The following is a 16,530-nucleotide window of genomic DNA, read 5'->3' on the forward strand; positions in this document are numbered from 1 at the left end:
AAAACACAAAATAAAGCTGGGAATGGTGGTGCACACTTTTAATCCCAGCACTTGGGAGGCAGGGGCAAGTGGATCTCTGAGTTTGCTACAGAGAGAGTTCCAAGACAACCAGAGCTACACAGCAAACCCTGTCTTGAAAAACAAAATAAAAAGAAAAAAAGAAGGAAGGAAGGAAGGAAGGAAGGAAGGAAGGGAGGGAGGGAGGGAGGGAGGGAAAGGAAAGAACAAGGAATTAAGGGGTAGGGGACGAATATGATCAAAATATGTTGTACGTATGTGTGGAATTCTCAGAGGATCATTTTTCTGCATTTAAAGTACAGAACTGTGTTGTGAGAGGTGAGGAGAAAGGAGTTGAAGACAGAGCTGCAGGCAGACAGGCAGACTGGGACCCTCCATTCACAGGTAGCTCTGGACCCTAACCTGCAGCTTGTGCCTTTATTAATTCAGGCAGCCGAGACCATAAGAGGAAACGCCTTAGAAACCATAATGTGGTCATTTAGAGCATTGAGTAAAACCAGCAGGACCAATAAAGGCAGAAGCAGGTGGGCCAGGAAAACCATCAGACATGCTGAGGACACGGGACTCAGGCCTGGGTGTCAGAGGACTCTCGGGGCTCACAGGGCCTGGGCTTCTACTCCTGTGTTTCTGTTTGGTTTATTCCCGCTGTCACTCCCCTTCACTGACCTTCAGCAACCTTCAACAGTTTGGCTTTAAAAAAATTATTTTACATTTCCTTATTTATTTGTGTGCGTATGGCTGTGTGGGCAGACAGATGAGTGGGCGTGGGCGCACACATGCCACCGAATGCATGCGGAAGTTGGAAGGCAACTTGTGGGGGAGTCATTTGGTTCTCTCCCTCCACCACGTGGACCCTAGGGATTAATCGCCAGGCTTGACAGCAAGCCCCTTTATTTGCTGAGTCATCTTGCTGGCCCATCAGCAACTTTTTAAACATCTTAAACCAACTTCTTAAACATAATCCTCATCCCCCATGAAATGCTTATATCTCAAACTCACGTATCTGTCATGTTCTGTTACCCCTTGGAGGACACAGCTACTGCCATTTCTAAGTTTCCTGCTCCCTTCCTAGAACCCATTTCCATTCCCTTGGTTGTGACAATGTATGCTTTCTCCACTACACTTAATCCTGCTAGATCCTTCCCTGCCCCTCTCTTTTTCTTTCATTTGTTGTCTGCCAAAACGGTATTCCCTGGTCAACATCAACCAAATGTGATGAGATAAACCCACAAATGAGAGCAATTTGATTTTTTATTAATTTTTTTCATTTATTTTACAAACCAATCACAGTTTCCTCTCCTTCCCCTCTTCCTATTCCCTCCCCTTCCTCCCATCTATCCCGGGCCCCATCCACTCCTTCTCCATTCAGAAAGGGGCAGGCCTCCCATGGGAGTCAACAAAGATGGCATATCACATTGAGGCAGGACCAAGCTCCTTCCCTGCATTAAGGCTGGGTAAGGCAATCCAGCATAGGAAATCGGTTCCAAAAAGCCAGCTCAAGCACCAGGGACAGGTCCTGATCCCACTGCTAGGAGCCCCACAAACAGACCCAGTTACATAACTAACTGTCACCCACATGCAGAGGGCCTAGGTCGGTCCCATGCAGGCTCCCTAGCTTTTTGGTCCAAAGTCCGTGAGCTCCCATTAGCTCAGGTCAGCTGTCTCTGTGGATTTTCCCATTATTATCTTGACCCCACCCTGGCTCATACAATCCCTCCTCCCTCTTGTCAATTGGACTCCCGGGTCTCGGTCCAGTGCTTGGCTGTGGATCTCTGCATCCGCTTCTCTCAGTTACAGCATGAAGACTGGGAGCAACTTTAAACTGAAAAAAAAAAAAAACCTATGAAAATGTTGATTATTGGTGACTTAGAATAATGACAATCCCTGACTTCCACAAGCACACACATGTACACATGCACACATACACATGGACATGCACACACACACACACACACACACATACTTGCAAGCATGCACACACAGACGTACACATATCACACACATTCGCATTGCAATCAATACTGACTCTCCCTAGGTTCTGCCAAGCAGAGCTCTAACCCTCACGGGTGGTCAGTGACCCGGCTACCCATACCAGTTTCACCTTCTCACCATCCCGAGAGAACCACAAGGAAGCTGGCTTACTGTTTGTGTTTTAATTTACAACAGGAAACAATAGGTGCGTGGGTCCTTGGAGCTACCGTTCGTAAAATCCAAGCTCGCTCCAGAAAGGCTTGTCCCTGCTTCACTCAATCAATTTGATTATGAGGAGCCACTGTGAGGAAGACAAACACTGGAGGAGGACAACAAAGACCTCTGTTCTTTTATCAGGGACTGAATTGCAGGGAGGGAACCAAACGGTAAGAACTTTATAGGTGAGAGGGGGGTGAGAGGGGGAACGAACAAGAACAATCTAGAAATAATTAACCTGAAATTTTGAAAATTAAATTTAACTGGACTTCCTCTGTGAGAACCTCAACTATGTTCATTTGTAAGTTACAAAAAGAATATATATGCACACATACATACACACACACATACATACACACATACACACATATACACACATACACACATATACACACATGTACATACACACACACACACACACACACACACACACACACACATATTTGTCCAAACACTTTTGACTGAGGAAGATTTCATTTTCTCAATACTCGGTATCTGTCAGGAGAGTGTTTTGAGAAAGGCCAGGCTTGGGAATGCTGAATGTCTGCAGCCGTGAGCCTGGATGGGCCTCTCACACTGCCTTCTCCTTGCCTGCTCCCATCCCCAAGCCTGCAAGTGCCCAGTGGGGAAAAATCACTTGCTAAGACAGCTGCCTTCCTGCGCTGTTTATAACAGTCTGCCTCAGCGGGTCAGAACCCCTTCCCCTGCTCGGCAAAACCCTCCCAGCCCTCTTGAGACTACACTGCACCTCTCCTTCTTCCCCAAAGAGAAACTGTGGGCTAATGAACCCTTCCACTCCCCCAAGCCAAACATCTGAGCGTTCTTTCCCCCTCCCTTCTAAGGCCAGTCCCACGCTTGGAGACGCAATCCTAACCTTCCCACCTTCTGAAAAACTGTCTGGTTTTCAAGTTTACTCCTTTTCTCTAAAACTCAGATTCTCTTCAGCTAAATCCACCCCTTTGGTTCCGTGCCCACAGTGCTCTCCCTTCTTGGGAGAACCGGAACCGCCCCTTTCCATATCTACAGACTAGCCCTCTCCTCGCCTCCTGGACCACAGTGCCCATAGCCATTCGCCTCTGCTTGCTCCTTAGCCCACTACAGTCTGGATCACCACCACCTGCCTCCCCCTGAACCAGCCCTGTTCAAAAACCCAATTCTGCGCTGTTCCCGCGCTCTAGTCCACGCATTCTGGCGCTTACCTCTCCTCCACTCCCCTGGAACATCTCTCCCACTTCCTCCTTAACTCCCACTCCAGACACCTTTCCGGCCTCTGCCTCCTCTCTGCCTTCCGTGGTATGTCCCCTTTTCCTAGCTACTAATTGTTGGAGTCCTTAGGCGCAGGCATAAAGTCTCTCCCTTTTTCATTGGGGACCTGCTATTTACCTCCCCTGGGCCGCAAATTGTGGATGACTTTACACATATACGTCCCTGACCCAGACTCCCATAGCCCTAGGTCTGTACAATCCGATAACTACGCTGTAGGGAAGAAAAAAAAAAGTTCAGAGAATCCAAATCCCACAGTATAGTTAGAAAGTCTCACAGCTTATCCTGTGGGTGCCGCCTCATTCCCTCTTAGGTTCTGCTCCTTGCTCTTAAATCCGTGGCTCTACCAGTACCACACAAGCATCTTCCTTTTGTTTTGGACCATGCTGTTTGTACCACACAAGCACCATCCTCCGCGTGGCATATCACATCCTTTCTCCCACTTGGAACCAGCTCCTCTGTTCCACCACCACCGTCTGTGGCCTTTAAATCATTATCTTCCTTCGGCCCCAAAGGAAGCCCCTCTAGGGTTTCTCTGGCTTGGCCCTCTTCATCAGTTACTGTCCTTGTGGCTGTGACTAAAAGTTCTGACTAAAGCAATTTGAGGATGGAAAGGTTCATTCCGGGTCACAATTTGAGGGTACATCCTTCAGGGCAGAGAGGCTGGGGTCCGTCTCCTGTGTCTGGTCAAGGAGCAGACAGCAGTGGATACCAGGGCTTCATTGCTCAGTTTACGTCTTCACGAGTCAGTGAAGGACACACACACACACACACACACACACACACACGCTGCCCACAGTTAAAATGGCTCTTCCCACCTCAGTTAACCTACCATCAGTAAGGCATGCTTAAAGGCTAACCTAATCTTCACACCCCTCACACACATGCCCAGAACCTTGTCTCCTACGTGACTACTACGTGACTGTCAGGGTGACAATATTAACCACCACACCCACTAAGTTCTCGCTGAATGCCATTGCAGTCAGCTTCCCACTGTCACAGCAAGCGTTGCTCTGTCATAAAACTACCCAGGTCACAGGAGCGCTGAGGGATTATCTTATCTACTGTGATGTATCTACACCCGGCACAGTTCCTGACCCGTACCGAGCGATCAGCAAATACTTGTTTATGTGCTCACAAGATATAAGCACAGTAGCTAACTGAGGCTACGTAATAAGACCTTGTCTCAACGATTAAAATAAAATAAACAAATAAAGCCATGAAGGGGGAGGGGAGGTCTCTAGAAAGACTGCCCTTCTGAATCTGATTTCAGTCATGTTATGCCCAAAAGGCTCACTCTTCAAATAACGTTTAGGGGAGGGAAAACACATTTAATCAATAATAGAAACTTCCATTCTGAAACATACAGCAACATGTTTAAGGATCCAGATAATAAAGAGCCAACTTCACTCACTTCCTGTTTGACAGAAATAAAGGAAATCGGATCTTAAAGCTAATGGCTGAAAACACCATGGGTCAAGTAGGTTGGGGGTGTGTTCCCCACGTGGAGATTCAAACACTTGGGTTGACTTATGTTTTTAATGGTGGTCTGACTGCAGCCCAAAAGGCTGACAATTCTCAAGTTTTCTGAAATGTAAACTATTCAAGTGCTCCTACGTGCTTCCGAAAACTTCCTGGCCATTGCCGGCAACTTGTTTTGTTTTTTTTGTTGTTGTTGTTAGTTTTTTTGTTTTTTTTTTTTCCAAATCGAACAGAAATTTTCCAGCCTGGTTGTTGTTTTGTTTTCTTGCGCCCCCATTGACATGAAAATGGGCCCTACTCTACGTTACTCCACACTGTGTAAAACTGCAGGTGTTTGTCGAGCTATGCCTTGCCCTGGGAGGTCCTTTGATTCCATTTGAGTACAAAATGACGCGGGAAGTCAAACGTGGTGGCAAGCTCCTGTAACCTCACGGTCAGGAGTCAGAAGCAAGAGGATGATGACTTCAAGATTAACCTTGGCCACATATGAAGACTGTCTCAAAAATAAAAATAAAATAAATAACAAAATAAAACAATGTGGGAAATAAAAGCCTCCCTTCCAGGAGGTCCCAGTTCTGGATTAGAAACCCTACTTACCCAGAAAAGGCCAAGAGTGTTGGGTTCCAGATACTTCTACCTGGCCCACTCCTAGGATCCACACCAAGAGAAGCAATATAGAAAGAGCAGGGGCTCCTCCTGTCTGCATCCTGTCTGCATTCCAGAGTTCCCTTGTGCTCCAAGGCCAGCACATCCCTTCAGAAGAGGACTCTGCTCTGGCAGAGTGGCAGATTCTGTTCCGTGAGATGGGGAGGCCTTAAGAACAGGGAGCTCAGCAGCTCTCCCTAAAATAACTTATTTAAAAGAAAACCCAGTGCTGTTCATGCCTCAGCGTGTTGTCAGAAGCAATACAAGGAGCCGGGGAGATGCTCACTTGGTATGGTGCTTGCTACATAAGCGTGAGGACCTGCGTTGAGATCCACAGCACCCTGTAAGAGTGTGAGCACAGCATATGCCTGAACCCAAGGCTACCATTACTGAGACGGGGGATTCCCTGGACTTGCTGGCCAGTTAGCCTTGCCAAATTGGTGAGCTCCAAGCTCAAACATGAGAAACATGTCTGAAAAAATAAGATGGAGGGGCTGGAGAAATGGCTCTGTGGTCAAGAGTGCTGGCGCTCTCTCAGAAGAGCCCAGATCAGCTTCCAGTAATCACATGGCGGCTCACAACCGCCTGTAAGTCAGGCTCCAGGGCTTCTGATGGTGTCTTCCAGCTTCAACAGACACTAGCACACACCGTACAATACAGACAAGCAGACACACAAGCATACGTATCCCTGGCTGGCCTGGAACTCGCAAAGTATACCATGCTGGCTTCCAATCCATGGAGCTCTGCCTAGAGATGGTGAAGGACAAAGTCAGGAATGCTGTGGCAAGCTGGTCTCCAGCTCAGTGGTATGGCAAAGCAGTTGCTAGGATGCATAAGGCCCTAACCATCAGGCAGGGGGAGGGCTGTGTGTCTGCCACAGAACCAACACTGAATAGGAATGGGCACGAGGGGTTTATGAACCTGCAATCCATCATTGAATTCTCCCCTCACAACTCCATCTTAGCCAAGGGATTGAATTTAGCAACATTAATATGGGACTGCTGGTACTTGTGCCCCCTGGTGGGTGCATTAGGAAGTACATGCTGTCACTGTAGGCTTGTCAAAAATATTCCAAAAATCTCAACAAGGACAACAGTCAGCTACGGAACCTGGGACAGGAGACTAGCCTGGACTCTTCAAAACTGTCAACATCGTGAGAGACAAAAGCGGAGCCTGACCTGGTGAAGCAGGCCTGAAACCTAGCTACTTTGACTTGGGGAGGGGCTGAGGCTTGAGAATTGCAAGCCCAAAGATGTTTAAGCTACAGAGTGAGTTAAAACTCAGCCGAGGTAATCAATAACATTCCCTCTCAATCTATAAAGTAAAAAAGAGAACTAGGGATGTCACTCAGTTGTACCCTAAGTTCCTGCTCAGGGTATACAAGTCTGTAGGTTCAATCCCCAACACATTATTTTGAGTGAGGTAATCCAGATACAGAAAGACAATTATCACATGTACTCACTCATAGGTGGTTTTAAACATAAAGCAAAGAAAGCCAGCCTACAAACCACAATCCCAGAGAACTTAGACAACAATGAGGACACTAAGAGAGACTCACATAGATCTAATTTATGTGGGATGTAGAAAGTAGAAAAAGACAAGATCTCCTGAGTAAATTGGGAGCATGGGGACCTTGGGGGGAAGGGCTGAAGGGAGGAGGGGAGAGGCAGGGAGGGGAGCAGAGAGAAATGTAGAGCTCAATAAAAATCAATTTGAAAAAAGTCAGTTGGATTTTATAACTCAAGAGAGACTAAGGATAGATGATATACAAATATAAAGGGTGAAATCCAGATGCTAGATTCAAAGAGAAAGGCTTAAAAAGCTAGTGCAGGACTGTGGAGGCTGCTCCATGGGTAAAGCGCTGGCTGCATAAGCATGAGGACCTGTGTTTGGTCCCCAGCACCCATGCAAAACTGCTGAGTGCGGTGGCACTCGCTTGGAATGCCAGCACTGGGAGGCAGAGGCAGGTGGACCCCAGGGATTTGCTGGCCTGTTAGGCCTTCCTAATTGGCAAACTCCAGCCAGTGACAGATCCTTTCAGAACCCAGGTGGGTGCTCTATGAGGAGCAACACCCAAAGCTGATCTTCAGCTTCCACATATGTGCACCCACACACACAGTACACCCTCATACATATGAACACACAACACACAGAGAGAATGATTGTGGAGATAATTCGACAATTTGATAAATTATATATTCATTGACATCCATAAATAGTACTTTAAAAAATACACTAACTGTGGGGGAAATCTATTTTTAAGATTTTTTTTTAAGTTCTGTCAGTGTGTAGGCGTGTGCTTATGTGTGGAGGTATCCACAGAAGCCATGGGCATCTTCGGATCTTCTGGAGTTAGGGCTACGGGAAGTCGTGTGCCACCCTACCTGAGTGGGTGCTTGGGACCAAGCTCAGGCGCTCTGCAAATGTGTTTATAACTGCTGAGCATCTCCAGCTCCAAACCAAATCTCTAAAGAGGTAAGAGTGGATCTGCTACCAGAGATCAAGAAACTGAAGTCCAAAGAGGAAAAGGGTCTTGCCTAAGAGTCACAGTTGGCCGGCAACAGCAGCAACACAGCAGGTCCAAGCCTCTCTGCCGCCAGAGGCTGTGCAGTCCGCTGGATGCTCCTTCCTCTGCAACATCCCCAGGAAGCAAGAGTCAGAGCTGGGATCCGCAGTGTCCCCAGGATGCAGCTGTGGCTGTGGTGGTGAAGGAGCCCCTTACAACTGCGGTGACATCAACAGTTATTCATTTATTCAACACGAAACACTAGGAGACAATGGTATTAAGCAAACAGTCTCCGAGCACAGTCTACACACTGAGAGAGATGCTCATTAAATCCTGGAACCAGCCCAATATTTACAATTCCAAAATGAGATGAAAAGCAATGAGGAAAAGGAAGCTGGCTAAGGCAGAGGGGCGGCAGCAGGTTTCCCTGAATTGCACTTCGGAGAGTAAATAAGAATCAGTGATATAGAGAGAGGGGAGAGTGAGCAGCAGGCCGGTCGGGGTAGGAGGAAGCATGGCCTTACAATAAGGACGTTCTAAGGGGCAGCAGGTGCATGGTGAGAGATAAGAGTGGGGGAAAGCCAGCCCTGAGTCGGGACCCCCAGCACCCATGTAAAAAGCCAGGCCCAGTGGCATGTGACTGTAATCCCCACGCTGGGGCAGTAGGGTCCCCGGGGCTCGCTGGCCAGCCAGTCTAGCTAACTCAGTGAGTACCAGGCCCAGTCAGAGATTCTGGGTCCTAGTTGGCTTTCTGTTGCTGTGAGGACCAAAAGCAACCTGGGGAGAAAGGAATTGATCAGGCTTTCTTATACCTCCTTGGCAGGACCACCTGCACAGGGATGATGCCACCACAGTGGGCTGGCCCCTCTCACATCAATCTTTTTTGTTGTTGTTGTTGTTTTTGTTTTTTCGAAACAGGGTTTCTCTGTAGCTTTGGAGCCTGTCCTGGAACTAGCTCTTGTAGACCAGGCTCGTCTCGAACTCACAGAGATCCGCCTGCCTCTGCCTCCCGAGTGCTGGGATTAAAGGCGTGCGCCACCGCCGCCCGGCTTTCACATCAATTTTAAGAGATGGCTCAGCAATCAAGAGCACGCTAATCCAGCACTTGGGAGGCAGGTGGATCTCTGTGAGTTCAAGGCTATCCTGGGCTACAGAGACAGTTCCAAGGCAGCCATAGCTAGATAGAGAGACCTGTATTCAAACAATAACAACAACAAAAGGCAACCCTGCTTCAATTCAACCAATAGGGTGGCTCACAGCTATCTGTCACTCTAGTTCCGGGAGATCCAAGACCCTCTTGCAGACCTGCACATGGTACACTTATATACATGCACGCAAGACATTCATATGCATAAAATAAAATAAATCTGTAAAAAGCTTTTAAAGAAAGAAGAATGCCCACAAACTTGCCCACAGGACTATCTGGTGGCGCTGATGCCTCTACCAAGAGAGCCTCTTGTCAGATGTGCTGGTTTGTGTCAATCAGTCTTGTGTTCACGTCACAGTGTTTAAGACACCCCCTGTCTTAAAACACTAAAGTGAAGTGAGCCAGTGAGATGGCTCAGCAGGTGACAATGCTTGCTGCCATGCTCGGTTGACTTGCATTTGACCCCTGGGACCTTCATGGTAGAAAGAGAGAACTGACAGCCGCGCGTTGTCCTCCGCCCTCCACGAGCTCACCACACCAACGGGAAGATTAGACGAGTAACTTGGCTGCATTTTTTGGTTTAAAAAGTCACCACTGTGGTGAGTGCCGGATGGTCCTGAGCTTGTAGGTAGGTGGGCCGGGTGTGGTTAAGCCGGTTAAGAGGGTGTAGAGGACTCAGACAATGACAAGCAGGCAAGGAGGGGCCAGATCTAAGGGGTTTTCAAAGACTGGACATGAAGACAGGTAGGAATGGGAGGTGCTGGTGGTGGCTCAGAGGTTCCTAGCGTGGGCAAGCAGAGGAAGAGGCCAATCCTGGAGAAGGGGGTGGGTATTCACTGAAAAACACTGGATGTAGTCAGGTCTTCTCTGAGTGGGGCATCAGAGATGAGAGATCAGTAATTCTTTTTACAATCTGCCGATGGAGAAGGGACGAGGCAATCCGGTGGGCGGCTCTGAAGTTCAGAAGAGAGACCTAGCCTGAACGCACATTTCAGAGCCATCAGCTCATGGGTAGGGCAGAATCTGAAAGTGAGGGTTTAGCCAGAGCCTCTAGGACTCAGTGGATCTTAAAGCAAAAGCACCTGGGAGGCAAAGACAGGCGGATCTCTGTTCTTTGTGAGCTGGAGGCCAGCTTGGTCTACTACAGAATGAGTTCCAAGATAGGCTCCAAAGCTACAGAGAAACCCTGTTTCAAAAAAAAAAAAAAAAAAGATCGTATGTTTTAAAATGAACAGATTGACTTTACTATTGTTATTCTATTTCTACACAGAATTTGCTTGTTCCTAGTGATAAGAAAAATCACAACTTACAAAACTGACATCGTATTGACACAAACAAATCTCCACATTAAATGGCCCAGACATATCTGGAGTTTTTCCTTGCTTCTAGCCAGTAAATGGAGCGTCCTTCTCTAGGAACTTCCCAGTATGGAGCTCAGCAGTCTTGGACTCCCAGCCCCAAGGAAGTGCTTGTGTAGTATTTGCAAAAGGATTTTCAAACCAGTGCTGAGGGCCAAGAGGGACTGGAGACTACACAGCAGTGGTATTCATTTGCCTTTAAGTACAGAGATGGAGATGTTCACGGTGGTTCACCCAGGGAAAGGAACTGCACAGGAGATGCTGTAGAAAGTGAAGAAGCTGATGATGTTGAGAAGATACAGCATCTCAAGAGGGCTTGAGAATTGCACCATGGGATCTGCACTGGAAAGGACAGGAACAGAGAACTGGTGTGAGGCTCTGAAAGGCTGAGGAGGAGCAAATGGTGGTCCAGCCCCAGGGAATCTGATGTCCTCTTCCTGCTTCCATGGGTGCCCACACGCATGTGGCATATACTCACACAGACACACACACACATGCACATAAATGAAAAATAAAATAAAGCTTAAAACACACAATGCAAAACAAAAAAACAATACATATCCTTGCTCTGGACTTTGGAAAGGGTAGTTCTAAACCCCCTCATGAGAATTTGTAAGCAGTTTAGAGAAACCCAGTTAAAAGACACCATCAGCAAGCAAACACACCCAGAGTGTGGGCCATGTGATCCCACAGCTCTCACTGCAACAGATCAAAGGTGCGGGGAGAAAAATAGAGAAGAGAATCCAGGCTCCACTAGATTGAGGGAAGCTTTCAAGACAGAAAACTAAGGATTGTTTGAACCTTATTTGGCTCCTGATCTAGTGAACATAATTCCTTATACGTCTCAAAAACTTTTTGCATTTTGAATGCAATGGAAATATCTGGCACAATGTGACCTTGTGTCTAAGAACGAATGTTCAGGACTGAGGATAGGGCTCCATCGATTAAGTGCTGACCAAGCACTGTGGCAGCACATATGCATAATCTCAGCACAGGGGAGCCAGAAACAGGTGAGTCTCTCACCTGCCTAACCTACTGGCTGAGTTCTAGGCAAATGCAAGACCCTGTCTTGGAAAATAAGGTGCACAACTCCTGAGAACAATGCCCTAGGTTGTCCTCTTGTACCCCCATGCTCACATATAAACTTACATATACGAAGGAAAGGGAGGGAGGGAAGGAGGAAGGATTAGATTTTGGTGGCTTTAATTGTGTGTGTGTGTGTGTGTGTGTGCGTTGTTGTTGTTGTTGTTGTTGTTGTTTTGGTAAGATTTTGCTATGTGTTCCAGACTGACTTGAACTCACTATGTAGCTCAAATTAGCCTTCAGTTCACAGCCATCCTCCTTCCTTAGCCTCCCAGGTGCTGGGATTACAGGTATGCACTATCATGCCTACCTGGAAATAACACTTTTAGATATTTACTGAAGTGTTCGGAGGAAAACAGGATATCTAGTGTTTGCTTTGTCATTTCTCAGCAAAGAAAACAAGGAAAAAGAAGAAAAGACCAAATATGGTAGAAAACTAGCCATCATTCAATGAGTAAGTGATACACATCAGTGTGGATTATATACTTGTTTATAGTTTTATGTGTGTTTCATAGTGAATAACTCAAGATCATTTCGGAAAAGAGTGAAGTCATCTAGCACGCACACTAACTCTGTTCTTACATAAATTCCAGCTGTTTTTCTAAAGCTGTCTAATGAGGATGCTTCCCCGAGTTGAAGCCCAGATGACATTTGCCCTGCTTCTATTATGAAATGCCAGAGTCAAGAAAAAAATAAGCCCTTTGTACCCTAAGATGAACCAATAGTGGCAAGGTCACCCCATCCAGTTCTTCCTAATCTAATTCCTGTACATGTGGCCTTGCTCAGGAAAAAGTATCATCAGGCCTCTGAGATGGCTTGGCAGGTGAACGTGCTTGCCACCACACCTAAAGCATGTCACTTGGTGAAAGGAAAGCTCAGACCCCTGCAAGTGTCCTCTGACTTGTCCCATGACATGTGTGCCCCCTCCCCCATGCACACACATAAAAGGCATGTATTTGCTCCTAAGAAAGAATGAATATTTTCCATTTCAAAATGCTGAAGTCTGAAATAATGTCATACTCTTCATGAGAAAACCAATTTCTGTGTGAACAGCTGTATAAATGATATACTCTCCAGACTTTTTCTTTTAAATTCCTGGAACTTCTACCTGAACATGGTAGTGCACACCTGCAATCACAGCATCCAGAGGACTGTAGGTTTGAGGCCAGGCTGAAGGACGCAGGAAGACCTTGTCTCACAACAAAGCTAACCCAAAGCAACTTTGAGCTTCCTTCCAATGCCAAGACATGTTTGAGATGGCCTTCTTGAGGGCCTACTGCCTCCTGACTTTTGGAAAGTGTCATTGAGATGTCGCCCCTGTACTGCACAATTCACCTAACAGTGTTTAATCTGATATGTTTTAGTGTTTTAAGGATTGCGTGTGCAACACCTTGACCAACTTAGAACATATCCTTCCCCCAGTACAAGCCCTGCACACGTTGGCAAACACTCTCCATCTTCTACTCTGACCCTCACGCCCAGCCTTAGGCAGCCAGACAATCATTCTTCGGTCTCTAGCAGTTTGCCTGTGTTAGGCATTTGATATCAATGGAATCACACAACATGTAGTATTTTTGACTAGCATCTTTCACTTGGCCCAACAATTTTAAGGTTCAACAATGTTGTTTAATGTATCACTACTTAATTCTTTTTCTACTTCAAACTTTTTAAAGATTTTTTTAAAACTTTTTATTATATGTTCAAGTGATTCTGCACACATAGAGGATGTTGGATCTTCTGGAATTATAGGTAGTTGTGAGCTGCCGTGTGGTACTAGGAATCGAACCGGGGTCCTCTAGAAGAGCAGCCACTGCTTTTAACCTGAGCCGTCTCTTCAGTTGCCCTTTGTACTATTAAATACTATTCTTCTATATGATTTTATCGTAATTCCGTCAACGAACGTTTGAGTTGTTCCTCTTGTATGGCTATCCTGCTGCTATGCACATTTGTATGAAAGTTTTAAGAGTAGAATTAGGGACTATTCATATGAAAACAAGTCATTGAGCTCTGGATGAGGATTATCGTGTGTCTGTAGCTCCCTTTGGATTCTATGAATATCCTAATATTAATTTTCCACTCCCAGCCCACGGGTAGGATGTACTCTTTTTGATTCAACTCACTTCCCAGGTGAGGCATCCTGGCATTAGGCTTGTCTGTTGGGTGGGAACTTACAGATCCTATATCAGTAAAGATGCCTGTGTTTGTTTCTGCAAATGGGGATGAGGAGGTTGCTGCAGGTGTGTGGGCCTGGGCAGAGGCTCATCACACTCTCATGGATGTGTTTGTGAGCATACTTAGATTGTTTACAATAAAGCAGAGTACACCATGAGACTATCCAACTTTAGGGGACTTCCAATCCATTCCCAGTAGGATCCAGAGGATGTAGAGTTGACAGAGTCTCTCCTTGACCAAATTCTAGCCAGGACTCTCTGAACCTGCTCTCAACTATCAATAGCTTCAACAAGACTTGAATCAAGCAGGGACAGTTTTTAGCAACCCCAAATTATCTCCCTAGGATGCTCCGGGTATTAGAGTGGCTGCCTGAGAAACTCAAGGCTACCCAAAGAATTGACTGTTTGCTCCAGACAATGTCTGGCCACAATGTCTCTATCTCCCATCTTCCACGAGAAACTTGGAGCCCAACACTCTCCCTTGTGCCATTTAACAACACACCCTGGGAACATCTTACATGAACCCTCCTCCTCCTCCTCCTCCTCCTCCTCCTCCTCCTCCTCCTCCTCCTCCTCCTCCGGATTCATTTTTTCAGCAGGATGCACAGAACTGTGAAGGGCACGATTCTTTGAAGAAATGTTCCAAACATCTATACTTTTGACACCAGCTAACCTCCCACTCTGCTTCACGTCTGGTGGGACTGGCCTGGAGCTGGGAATGCTCACCAATGTTTTTGATGCCCAGGGATGCTTTGTCAAATTCTTGGAACCTGAAGGCATACAAGAAGAAGAGAATATCACATTGGGCAGCGGGGTCAAGTTCAAACTGAATGTGCGAACAGAAGGGAGAAAAAACAGAGCTACTCTCAAAGCTTGCTCACAAGCACATACAGTGGCCCTTAGCCCCGCCCCATAGGGCCGTCCATCTGCGCCTGCACATTGTTTGAGTTTTCCAGGCTGGGGAGTTGAGAACTAAGATGAAGTTTGGATCACTTTGGCCACCTCATCCTGGTCCGGGCCTGTCAAACTGGCAGAGGTGAAGCCACAACTTGCAGCCCTTGTTCCCCACCCTCTTACCCAGATTGTGATTTCGGAGACTCTTGGACACTACTAGGCAGAAAAGCATCTTTCCAGAGTGTTAAGCTTGGGGACGGGGGAGGGTTTTTAGAGACGCTGGGGCTGTGAGGAATACTTCAGATATGTCAACCCTCCTTTTTGACCTAGCTAGAGCTCAGAACTAAAGTCATTTGGTTTTTAAAGGGGAACGTGTGCACACACAATCACTTACGTCTGCTCTGCATAATTCTCAAGTGTGGACCACTAAATACTCATTTTCCCCACCACAGAAGAAACTGAGCGGCTGAAGGACAGGACCTTTGTATGAAACACCGAATGTCTGTATGTGTCATTTGACATTTGTCCAATGTGCATACATCCTGCACCACCCACCCCCTCTTTCCCCCAACCCCATGCTTCTCCCATCCCCCTCACAATGGTAGGGATGAACCCAGGGTCCGGCACCTACTCGCCAAGGGCTGTACCATTGAGCTACATCCCCCTTCATTTTTCCCTCAAGATGCCTGACTGTTCATCTGGTTCATTTATCAACATGTAGACCAAAGAAACTGGAATTGCAGGGTCTGGGCAGAATTCTGTGAGTAGCACTGGGTGGAACCATCTATGCAGGGGAAGCTAAATGTCTTGTGTAAAGCACCATCTTCCTGTTTATTTCTTTGGGGACAGGAGACAGGAAAAGAGGAGCCAGACATTTTTGGAAGGTGTCCACAGTGGGGGCTGGAGAGATGGCTCAGCGGTTAAGAGCACTGACTGCTCTTCCAGAGGACCTGGGTTCAATTCCCAGCACCCACATGGCAGCTCACAGCTGTCTGAAAATGCAGTTCCATGAGATCTGACACCTTCACAACCAATGCACAAAAATAAAGTAAAAAAAAAGATGTCCACAGTGGTAGCATACAGGAAACCAATGTCATCGTATGTCCCTTCATCTTGGGTTTGATAGGGAAAAAAATTAAGACATAGATTTTCTGGGAGTTCACTGAACTGAAACATAGGTTGGGGAGTGGGTTGGTGCTTATATTTTGTAAAGATAATCCTTTGGGTGTAGCTGGTTGAGCTCCTAAATCTCTCTTCTAATTAAGACTCTTACTTGCCTTGGTAAACTATCTCCAGACCGTAATAGTCTAACATGGCCCCAGGCCAACCTTGCAAGACCCCCCCTTCCCTTCTCTAGCAGAGATGTTGAGGAAAACTTGTAAATAGGTAACTGCACCTGATAGCATTTGCAGACAGTGCTGAAAGATCCAAAAGATCCAGCACCTCTCACTGGCAGGTCAAGTGAAACTCGCTCCAAGTTGTTCCCCCACTGAGTGGCTTGAGGATCCAGGCAAGGATACGTAGACGGTTGGTGTCAAAGACCTATGAAATGTTTGTTTGTAAATGAAGATATGCTTGTTTGTAACTTCCAGAATCAGTATGTCTACCAAGAAATAGATGATCCTAGAATGGCTGGTATTGATTGCCAATTTAACACAGTCTGGAATAACGCAGGAGAAAAGCACACGGGCACACCTGCGAGGGATTTGATAGGGTAGGTTAGCTGAGGTGGAAACACGCATCCTAATGCAGCAACATTCCGTGGCCAGGGCCCTG

The 16,530-nt window shown here is 46.7% G+C and overlaps 1 long non-coding RNA gene across 1 annotated transcript; it reads right to left on the bottom strand.

Moving 5' to 3' along the window:
• Window positions 1-10,632: 10,632 nt before the first annotated feature.
• LOC119801857 lies at window positions 10,633-16,369 on the bottom strand. Its single transcript, XR_005283299.1, has 3 exons — window positions 16,151-16,369; window positions 14,587-14,630; window positions 10,633-10,948 (listed from the first exon to the last, which is right to left on the bottom strand). It is a non-coding gene; the product is annotated as an uncharacterized LOC119801857 (long non-coding RNA).
• Window positions 16,370-16,530: the final 161 nt, after the last annotated feature.

The sequence above is a fragment of the Arvicola amphibius genome, chromosome 15 (genome assembly GCF_903992535.2).
Source record: "Arvicola amphibius chromosome 15, mArvAmp1.2, whole genome shotgun sequence".
Taxonomy (NCBI): domain Eukaryota; kingdom Metazoa; phylum Chordata; class Mammalia; order Rodentia; family Cricetidae; genus Arvicola; species Arvicola amphibius.